Genomic DNA, 10,000 nt, shown 5'->3' on the forward strand with positions numbered 1-10,000 from the left:
AGGACATGCACAGCTCACCTTAAGATCGCCGTACAACGCACTTCCCCATGGTTTCTCCTCACACACGGGATCAAATATTCTTCTGATTGAATCTTCCTCTCGAGAACAAACGTTTCGTCACTTTTCCAGATAGTGATCTGCGGTCCTGCTTCGTCGACCCTGTTCTGGCGATAGAGTTCAATCTCACGCTATGGTTACTTCGATATTTGCGCGATTTACATCGTTCTAGTCAAGGATGATGTGATCCTCCATCCTGTCACACATGTCGCTTGCCTCGAAGAAAAGGCCAAGCAGTGCTACTGCGATCGATATGGTCATGAAAGGGGGGGGGGGGGGGGTGTGGTAACCAGAAAACAGGAGAACTGCACTCGATGGCAGAGATAACCGACGTTCCGTCTTCCCTCGTTGCCATCTATCTTCGAATCTCGTGCTCAATCTTTATCTTCCGGAAGTTGCGCGGTCGATGCGTTCGTGGTTGAAAAATCCACAAAAAATCTCAAATTCCACCATTACCCTTTTTGTATCGCTTGAAAGTAACGCTTGAAAAAACATGGAATCTGTTGTGTTGAGGTGGAACGCCACGTCCAAAAAAGGTTCACCCCGTCTGGTGTGTACCTTACAAACATGATTGCGGCCCACATTGACTGACGGAGCTACTGGCTGACTGGCTGACTGGCTGGCTGTGGCTCTGACGTGTGATGCGTGGCATGTCAGCAGCATGTTTCTCGGGGCCGTGCGCGTGCCTTGGCGCCTATGCTACTGTCACGTATACTCCATCCATGTGTCCGTGTGGTACGCCGTGCTACCTTTCGTTACTTTCTTTCTCGCGGCCAAATCACGGTAACTTTTACTTTCCACACACGAACACTTAATCCACCGGCACCGACCGACCGCTCGGTGATGAAGCAGAAGGAGACGATGCGCGCGAAGGGCGTTCCAGGTGTTTCCCACTCCATTACACTCCACTCCACTTCCCCTTTGGCCGGCTCTCTACCACTGCCAGGTGCAACACATAATATTAGAGAGGGAGGGAGAGATGTGTTTTTTTTCTGCTGCTGTTGCTGCTTCAAAGTAAGTTCCTCGTTTCAAAGTAATGGCGAACCTCCTCCACGAGAGAGAGAGAGAGAGAGAGAGAGAGAGAGAGAGAGAGAGGATTTAAAGCATACTTTCTTCGGGGCATTCGTGGTCCCAAAAGGCCCCGAAAGGCAAACTCTTCCCCACGTTTCGTTGTTTTTTTTTTTTTTTTGGTAGCCCCGAGGTTTACTTATGCCACCAGCATGGATGTTGTGCCCCGTGGCGTAGATCCTCTGGTTTCTTCACCTTTTTCCCCCTGTCTTTCTTTTAATCATCAACGTAACTGGCGCTAACGGTGATGCTGACGAGAGAGTCAGAGAGAGAGAGAGAGTGAGGAAGGGGGTTCAGGCGGAGACGGAGTAGTAGTAAAAGTACTTCCCGGATGTGTGTGATGCTGGTGTTACACATTGATGACCCATCCCTACGTGCTGTATCTCCTCGTTCTATCTATGGGCTTATTGTGTGAATTTAGGGCAGTTTATGTGCCTGTGTGTTTGCGGGGTGGTGGTGGGTTTTGGGCAAACTGGATGGCTTGCAATTAAGTAACATTAGCCCGCTTCCAACCGGTGTCCGTAGGAGGTGGAGATGGAGGAGGAGAAATAGGGCGCCAAGCAGCACTCTCTCTGTCCAACTTAGGCGTGCGATATAATGATGGGGTTGGACCCATACTCCCCCTCCACCTCCCCGCCCTTTTTATGCTCACTGTTTTGTTACTGTTTGCTCGAGAGGCATTGATTTTGAGTTCAAACAGCAAACGCACGGAGAAGGACTCTGCGGGAGCCACGGGAACAACAGGAAATTACCTTTTTGTCCTCCCCCCCCCCCCCCCCCCACACACGCCACCCATCATTTTACACACAAACATACAGCAGAACAACAAGCTTTGTTTGCTTGGGTTTTTGTCGGATGGAAAAGGAGAGCGAGAACGTTGGGTAAATGGTGCGCGAAATGGCAAAAAAATAATGAACAAAACACTTAAACCCGACGGGCGCCTCCGGACTTCTGCTGGAGGAGGAGGTGGAGGGCGAGCAGAAACGGGGGTGGCGGTGTGCGTAATCGAAAGTGGCATCTCTATTTGCATTCTGCCACCTCGCGGCCACTGTGTCTTCTGGAGATCAACAACAGACACACTACTGTTTAACCAAAACCTCGTGGCCGCCGCCGCCGCCGCCAGACTCTTCCGTTAAAGCCCGTAGGCCTGGTAAGAGATCAACATGAGGCAGATGAGCAGAGAGAGAGAAGATGGCAGCGAGGCCAAAGGATTCTTGGCGTAATAATACGAAATTCCATCACGAAAGCAGACACACAAGGCACACGAGGCGCGCGGGTATTTAGCTGTAACGCTACTGGAAGGAAGAAAGATAAAAAAAACGAGGTGGGGCGAGAGCGTGAGGGGCATGAATGGGGGGGTATTTTTCCGGCGACGTACCGGCGCACCCGAAGCGCTTCTTTTTCGTTTCTTGGTGTTTTTTTTTGCTGTTTTCGTCGAGGCTTTTCGGCCACCCAAAGAACCTCGCCTCGCCCGCATGGAATCTCCATTGTGCAAGGCCATACCGTGGGCTGGGGGGTTGAGGAGGGGGCGAAGGATAAACCTTGTTCGTATCGCCGGTCACGACGAGCATGCTGGATGATGGTCTCTTGGTGAGAAGGTTAGTTCAACAGAACTAACACAGAGAGAGACTGAGAGCGAGCGAGAGAGCGAGTGAGAGCTAAATGAAAAGGAAAATCCTACCTCCTCCTCCTCCTGCTCCTCCTCCTTCGCCTTATGTCCTCCCGGACTCCTCGTATGATCCTGGCACCGAGATACGGGCACGCTTCTGCCTGCCGGAGGATCCGAAATGATGCGCGGCGCTCTCGCGCGGGCCGCTGCTTAGAATGGCCATTGCCGGAATTTAGGCCTTGCGGCGAATGCCATTCGATGGTGTGTGGATGTGTCTGCTCGTGTGTATTGGTCAAGCAAATGGAAATGGCAAATGTTACATCGGGACGGGTCGAGTTTGGTTCCCTTTTTCGCTTTTTGAGCCAACAGCCGAGGCACAGCAGAACACGAACTTTTCCTCGCAGAACCGTTCTGCGCACCGAGAGAAAGAGCGAGAGAGAGAGAAGGCAGTGGCCTCGTTAGAGTGAGAGGAAAGTGTTGGAGGGAAAACTCATCCTGGCACCCACATATATAAAGACCCGCAGCGAAGGAGCTGCTGCTGCGAGTTGTCGGGGTTCCGCTTTTGATGGCTCCGGCGGAATAGTGTTCTCCAACATCAGGTGCGTCTCTCTCTCTCTCTCTCTCTCTCTCTCTCTCTCTCTCTCTCTCGCTCTTTGTCGCACTCTCTCTCTCTCTTTCTCTAATACTACTTCCTGGTACTCTAGTGGACTGGTTTAAAGTATCGATTTTCCCCACTAACACGCGCCATGGTTGCTTGCTTGCGGTGGTGGCGGCATTAACGCGAACTCTCCTGCTGGCTGGCTGGCTGGCTGGCTGGCTGGCTGGCTGGCTGGCTGGTTGCTCACTGCCCAGAGATGGTCCGGGATGTAACACTTTTAACGCCATAATCGATCCTCCCTTACCAACGAGGGTAGGGAGGGAGAATGGTAAGGGTAATTACTACTACTACAACTTTCCACAGTATACGTTCCCGTTCCGGAACGCTAGCTATAGGGGCCGCCTCGTTTATCGCTTTTTGAAAATGCTTTTTGCGCTGAGGACACTCGAGTGGCACCGGTGTGTTACAATACAGAACAACAGAAAGAGAAGAAAAAGAACACAAAAGAGAGGGAGAGAACGAGAGGAAGAGTACTTCCTTTATCTTTCCAGTAATTTGTTATCCTTTCCACGACAACACGCCAAGCAACCAACCATCCAAGCAACGTGCGTTACCAATCGTAGCACCATGTAACGCATTCGCTGTATCCCATCATGACAGTCCCCCGTGGCCTACTTTGCACCACCACAACGCGCAACGTATCAAATGATGGATAATCCCTGACTTTGCTGCGAGTAATCGGCACCATTTTATCATTTGTACTGTGCGACACAGAGGGGGGGGGGGGGGGGGGAGCAGGATTCCCTTTTTAAATTGATAACAAGGACCAATTTGACACACACAGCCGCACAGAGAGCGTGCTGCTGGTCCTTTTTGTAGCCTGGCAGGACCTTTTTTCGGTCCCCATTTCTAAGGAAGAACCGTTGGAGTAGCAACACGAAGAGAGAGAGAGAGCGATAGAGGGAGAGCGAGCGGACTGACAGCGGAAGTCGAAGCGCAATTATAGCGCTCCCAGGTCGCACCGCACGACGAAGAACGGGGGAACAGACAGACAAGTGGCCGGAAAAGTGGATTAAGCGAGGGGCGGGGAAGCGAAAAATTAAAAGCTCTGGTGTGTCACGATGAATTATTAACGATACGCGAAACGGAACCGTCCGGGAAACGCAGCAGCAAAAAGGATCTGGTGTCTTCGCAAGGATACAAATCCAGAGGGCGCTCCCACGGGGGGTGGTGAGGTTTGGTGTCAGGGACAATTTTGGGACAATTTATTGCACCACCACCCATCGCGTGCCGCATTTTCCACCGACAGAGCGTGAGCGAAAATTCGATTTTCATTATCGCGGTTTGGATGTGATCGAGCTCGCGCGGTAGTTTTTCCGTGGTTTTTGGCGAAAATTTGGGACCGTGTGCTCTACCATTAACAAGTGATTACACTAATTAGCCCAAGGTGCAACGGTGTGGACGAATGTGTTGGACGATTTGCCAACATTTCGAGTTCGATTCCGGTGTCCTTGTTACCGATCGTTTGCGGCTGTCATGGAACGCCATGGGACGGAGGTGCGCGCTTGTTGCAAGTCCAACTTTTTCTCGGAAAAGTGAAAAATGCAACATGATAGGTAACGTGAGACGCTACTCACCTTCTCAACAACGCGCTCTCTCTCTCTCTCCCCGCTACTTGGAATATTTATGGAAAAGTTATTTATGTTTCCTAGCGGGCGGGTTCCAAAACTTTCACCTGCCACAACCAACCTTTACCGTATCCTTTTCGTCCAATTTAGCCATCACCGTGCACGTGCCCGGTGGCGTAAATTTGATTTGCTTACAATCGGTGTGGCCACGGGCGTAAGGCAAAGTTTTCACGGCCGGTCTGCCTCCAACCCCAGGTCCCGGGCCCATGGAACGTTCTACCGATAACAGCAAACGCTCAATGTCGGCTCAACTTTTAAAAGGGCTAGGGGGGCGGGGGGCTTTCGCTGGATCTAGCTTTATCTACTTCTCAGCTGCTACCACCACCACCACCACCTGGTCGGGCCGGTTGGCCACACTCTGGAACTAGAACTGCTGCCGCTTGAGCAGCAGAAGGGCGGCTGCTAATTCCATGAATAAATAATTCCAATCCTTCTCTCTCTCTCTCCGGTGGCTCCCTTTACGAGGCAAGCGGATTACGTGGGACTATCCGGACACACCGGCACACCGCCAAGGATAACACTGATCCTGTCCGGTTTGGTATCACGTTTCTTCACACCCCACAACGGGAGTGAATTTATGTGGCGGAACCAGGTTCGGCCCCCCCAAGGCAAAAACTTTCTCGCTCATTGACGATCGGACGAAGGAATAAATTTTTAAAATTTTCATTTCATGATCGCAGCAGCCGCAGCAGCAGAAGAAGCATTTACTTTGCATGCATACATTCTTGTTTAGTGTGTTTGTGGTTCTCGATAAACTAGCTGGATTGATTTGATTGGATTAGACTCCTGGGAGTACGCACGAGATGAAGAGAGGCAGACAGAGAGAGAGAGAGAGAGAGAGAGAGCCTGGACCTTCTTTCATAACCGCCTGGCGTCCTGCGAACAAATGCCGTGCACGGAACATTAATTTCACAGCCTCGCCCGCTCTGTGGCGTGGCGCTTGTGTTAGTGTGTCCCCGGGTCTGTCGGATGTGATTCCGATGGTTGATTGGATTGGACTGGAGGCTGGCATTTGCTTGCTGGCAGCACCATGACGACGACGACGACCAGCAGCACCGCCAACGAGAATGGATCGATCCGATCGATCGGAAATCGTTGGCGGAACAGCGCCACGTACATACATTTATGAATAATTCATGCTTCGACCTCTCGCGCGGCCCGGCCCAGCCCGGTCTCTGGCGGTGACATGGCGCGACGGCGGAACAAGCAAAACCATCACGAAGGCAAAGCGCGACCGGCGAGCGAACGAGCGAGCGAGCGCGCGTCCGGCAAATTTAAATGATCCGTTTTCAATCCGCCTACCGGCTGCCCGTTTCCGATTTTCCTTTGTTTCCTGTTCCCGGCTGGTGGGAGGGCGCGTGTCCAGATATATCCTTGGGAATAGAGAGCGAGAGAGAGAGAGAGAGAGAGGTCGTCGCTGATAGGTCAACCATTCCACGTGACGTTTATCTCGCGTTCTCGCTTCGCTCCTTATCATAATATTAATAATAATTCACCGCTCGAAGGGGGAGTGGAAAAGGGGAGGTCAGCTTTTCCTGCCCCTTGATGTCCAGGATACGCTTTGGATCCAATTTTCATTGTTCCTGGTGCCCTGGGTAATTGTTGTTCCTCTCTGGGGAGGGAATACCATGCCATGGCATGCCATTACCATTAACCATTTACCATTTACCATACACAATGGGTGCATTAATAGAGTTGCGGTTTGCGGACCTCCAACCACCACGACACAACAGGACATGCTGCTGTTGCTTCTGCTGCTGCTATGTGTATGTGTGCGTATGCTTTTGACCTGGAATGATTCCATTCGAGAGTGGAAAACAATTAAATTAAAAAGGAAAACAGACAGCGGTGGGGAGATCCGCAAAACATCAAACATCTGGCCCCATCACGGAGAAGGACATAAAGGGAGAGGGCGGGCGGGCTGTTATGGACAGGTTTAAAATGTCTTTTCTTCCTCCCTCGCTCGCTGAAACTGTTCAAGACATGCCTCTCGGGCGTCTCAAGGTATTCCGGGGCGGGCCTTCTATGATGTGGCTCCCGTCCAAAAAGGCCTAGAACAGAGAGCTCAGGAGAGAGAGAGAGAGCGACTGAGTCGAGAAAGGGGGGAGGCATTCATTATAGACATTTAATGTTCATGTCCTCCACACCCTCCACGCGTGGTCCTCTCCCTAGCTGCTGCACAACAACGTCGCAGCGCGCGCAGAGCGGAAAGCGATTGAGAGACCGGGCACGGTTGTAGTCCGGCGTCCAAGTGACGCTCTGCTCACGGGTTTTGCTTTTGCACGGCGCGCAACATCCTTATCGCCGTTAGAACAACGAGAACGAGGCGGCCGAAGCGGCGACAAGAGGAGGACGACGGAAAACGAATTTATGTTTTCTACGATTTTCCCTGCGTCCATTTGTGTCGTATCCCGCTGCCCTCTCCGCACCACTCTCGATATAGTACCAGAGACTCATTCTATTTCTAGAGAAGGTAGTAGGCAGCACCCGGCCGGCATCATCTGCTGGTGCTGCGGCGCTCACTCGCAGACATTCTGTCTCTCGATGACTGCCCCGGCACGAAGATGGTGGTGGTGCGCTATGCTGGTAGAAGCCTTTATATGCTCGAGCAGAGAGCCTTTTTGGAGCCTGCCGTCGCTACAAGACACGGAAGACGTAACATATCTATTAGTTGGAGTGTTTTTGAGTTTTTTCCCGCCCGGTTTTGTGGAAGCGGAGAGCAGAAGAATGCGTGAAACGAAGCCTGGACCTTGGACCACTGTACCAGCAGCAGCAGCAGCAGCAGCTAACGAAATGAAGAGATGCAAAAACCAAAAAACGGGAAAAGTCCTTTCTCGAACGTTTTCGGTCCAACGGGATGGTGGGTCCATTTGTTTCTTTCGGACAAGCAGCAATTCGGAATGCGGCAGACGGCCTACGTGGCGTTATGAGAGCATCGATCGCGATGCCAAGGTTGCAATGTCCGGGCGGCGACTTCTACTGGAACTTCTGAGCTACGTACTATCGTCGACCCTCCTCGGAGCAAATAGGAAAATGCTGCGCATGAAAATCTATTTCTTCTACGTGCCTCTCTCTCTCTCTCTGGTACAAGACCTCGAGGCGCGTACATGTTCAAGTTATACGATCATCAGATATTGGCCTGGCCTGGCCGGGTGTCCTGGTGTGTTCTGGTGCTATCCGCTATCAGTGAACTTCCCCCAGACGCTATCGCTATCGGTCTGTGTGTGATAAACGGTTCAAAAAAGAGAATATTATAAACCGCAATCGCCGCCCCCTCTAGGGACCTATTCAAGCGATGGTCACATGTTGTTGAACAACGACAACGTCGCCTCGTTTCGGTCATTTGTGGCCGGCCTCGCTCGACCACATACGGTGTACCTGCGCAGCACCACCCGCCGCCCCCTGGGTTGGTCATGTTCCATGAAGCCGCACCAGATGAGGTTCCGGGGCGGCTCGAGCTGTACTCGAGGCCAAGGAAAAGGACCAAAAACCAAAACACACAGAGACTCTCGGGCGTGATTGATAGGATCGATTCCGGGCTTGTTTAGGCTATTGGGGCTTGCTGCTCTCCATCGCTGCATTCCCACAGCAGGAGGAGCGTTCGAACATTTGTGCCAAACGCCATTTTGGCACACAACCAACCCGGCACGCGCCCCGGGAATCCCAGGGCAAATCAATACGGCAGGGGACAAGTTACAAAAACTCACCTCATCCTCATCCTCGGCCATCAATTTTCACAATTTTCCTCGCCGGGAAAGCCCAGGCGCTGCTGGGCCTTGGTGTATATGTGGCGCAAACAGATGGTGCTGGTGGCTGGTGGGTAATCTCGCCGCCTCGCCGCTTCCCGGGGATGACCCAGTTATCGCTTCTGCGAGGATCTGTACCTAGCTGCTCGCTCGCTATAGCGCGCTCCTTATTGTTGTGGTGCGCAATTAGTGTGAGTTTTCTCCGTGCCCCCCCCCCCCCCCCCTCTCCCCAAGGGGCGAGGCACACACGGTTCGGTCACGTTTGCGGGCCGCGGAGATGAAAGTTCGCTTTGGTGCTGCTGCCGGTGTCACTGTGTTCGCTGTGGTTCGATTTTGACGAGTGCCCGCCGGGAGTTCTGCCGTTGACATGTTCTTCCTCCTTGCACAACTGGGTTGCTGGGATGCAGCAGTGCGGCGCTGCAAAGCCGTTGCGTGGAGCTTGGCGCCTGGCAAGCCGGCGGCCTTCTAAGTGAATTTGTTAATTAACGCAAACAGCGCACAGAGCGCAAAGCGCGGTTATTTGCGGGCATTATTTGGGAAGGATGCTCCTACTGCGTGTCCGTGTTTGCAACTGACATCGACGAGATGCTTCTTCTTCTGGATGCTTTTTGATGCTTTTGTGGTGATGCTGTGCCGTTAGCTTGCTCTTTGAGCCTTAGCAACATAAGCTCACGCCGAAATGGCCATCAGCCACATCAGCACTAATAATTAATTAAATGCCTACTTCAGTGTTCTACGAGCTGGGAGCAGCAACTGAATACCACCAAAGACTCTCGGTGGTTAAATATCTTTCTTCATTTGCGGATGAGAGATGCCCGAGAAAACTGTATCCTTGCAATGCTCATGATGAAGCTGTTCTTAGTTGGCTGGGGATCTGCTTTCTTCTTGCACAATAGTTGGTGCTCCTGGAAATGAAGCTTCCCGTTTCTTTTTTCCTTGTGTTGTACGAAATCCGGTTTGGTGAAAATTGTTTTCCTCAAGCGGCAGCATAGCTATTCTACACGACGACGTCCTGTGTCCTAGATGTTTTGGCACGATCTACGAGACAGGAACAACCACTTCCTATCCTCCATCACCCTCTATCCTACCAAAAACCCCCACCAAACACTCCCACCCGAAGTAGTACCGTAAGCCGTGATGATGCTGCGTTGTGTTTACAGTTGTTGTTGCCGTTTGCTATGACTTCCGGTGCCGCAGCCCTTGTCTTGTTGCTGTAGTGCCGCCCTGACTCTAC

The 10,000-nt window shown here is 52.0% G+C and overlaps 1 protein-coding gene across 5 annotated transcripts in view; it reads left to right on the forward strand.

Annotated features, from left to right (window-relative positions):
* LOC126574470 (protein boule) overlaps positions 1-10,000 on the forward strand; it is a 33,789-nt gene that overhangs the window by 14,456 nt on the left and 9,333 nt on the right. The gene's annotated exons all lie outside the window — the stretch shown is intronic.

Source organism: Anopheles aquasalis, chromosome 3 (assembly GCF_943734665.1).
Source record: "Anopheles aquasalis chromosome 3, idAnoAquaMG_Q_19, whole genome shotgun sequence".
NCBI lineage: Eukaryota > Metazoa > Arthropoda > Insecta > Diptera > Culicidae > Anopheles > Anopheles aquasalis.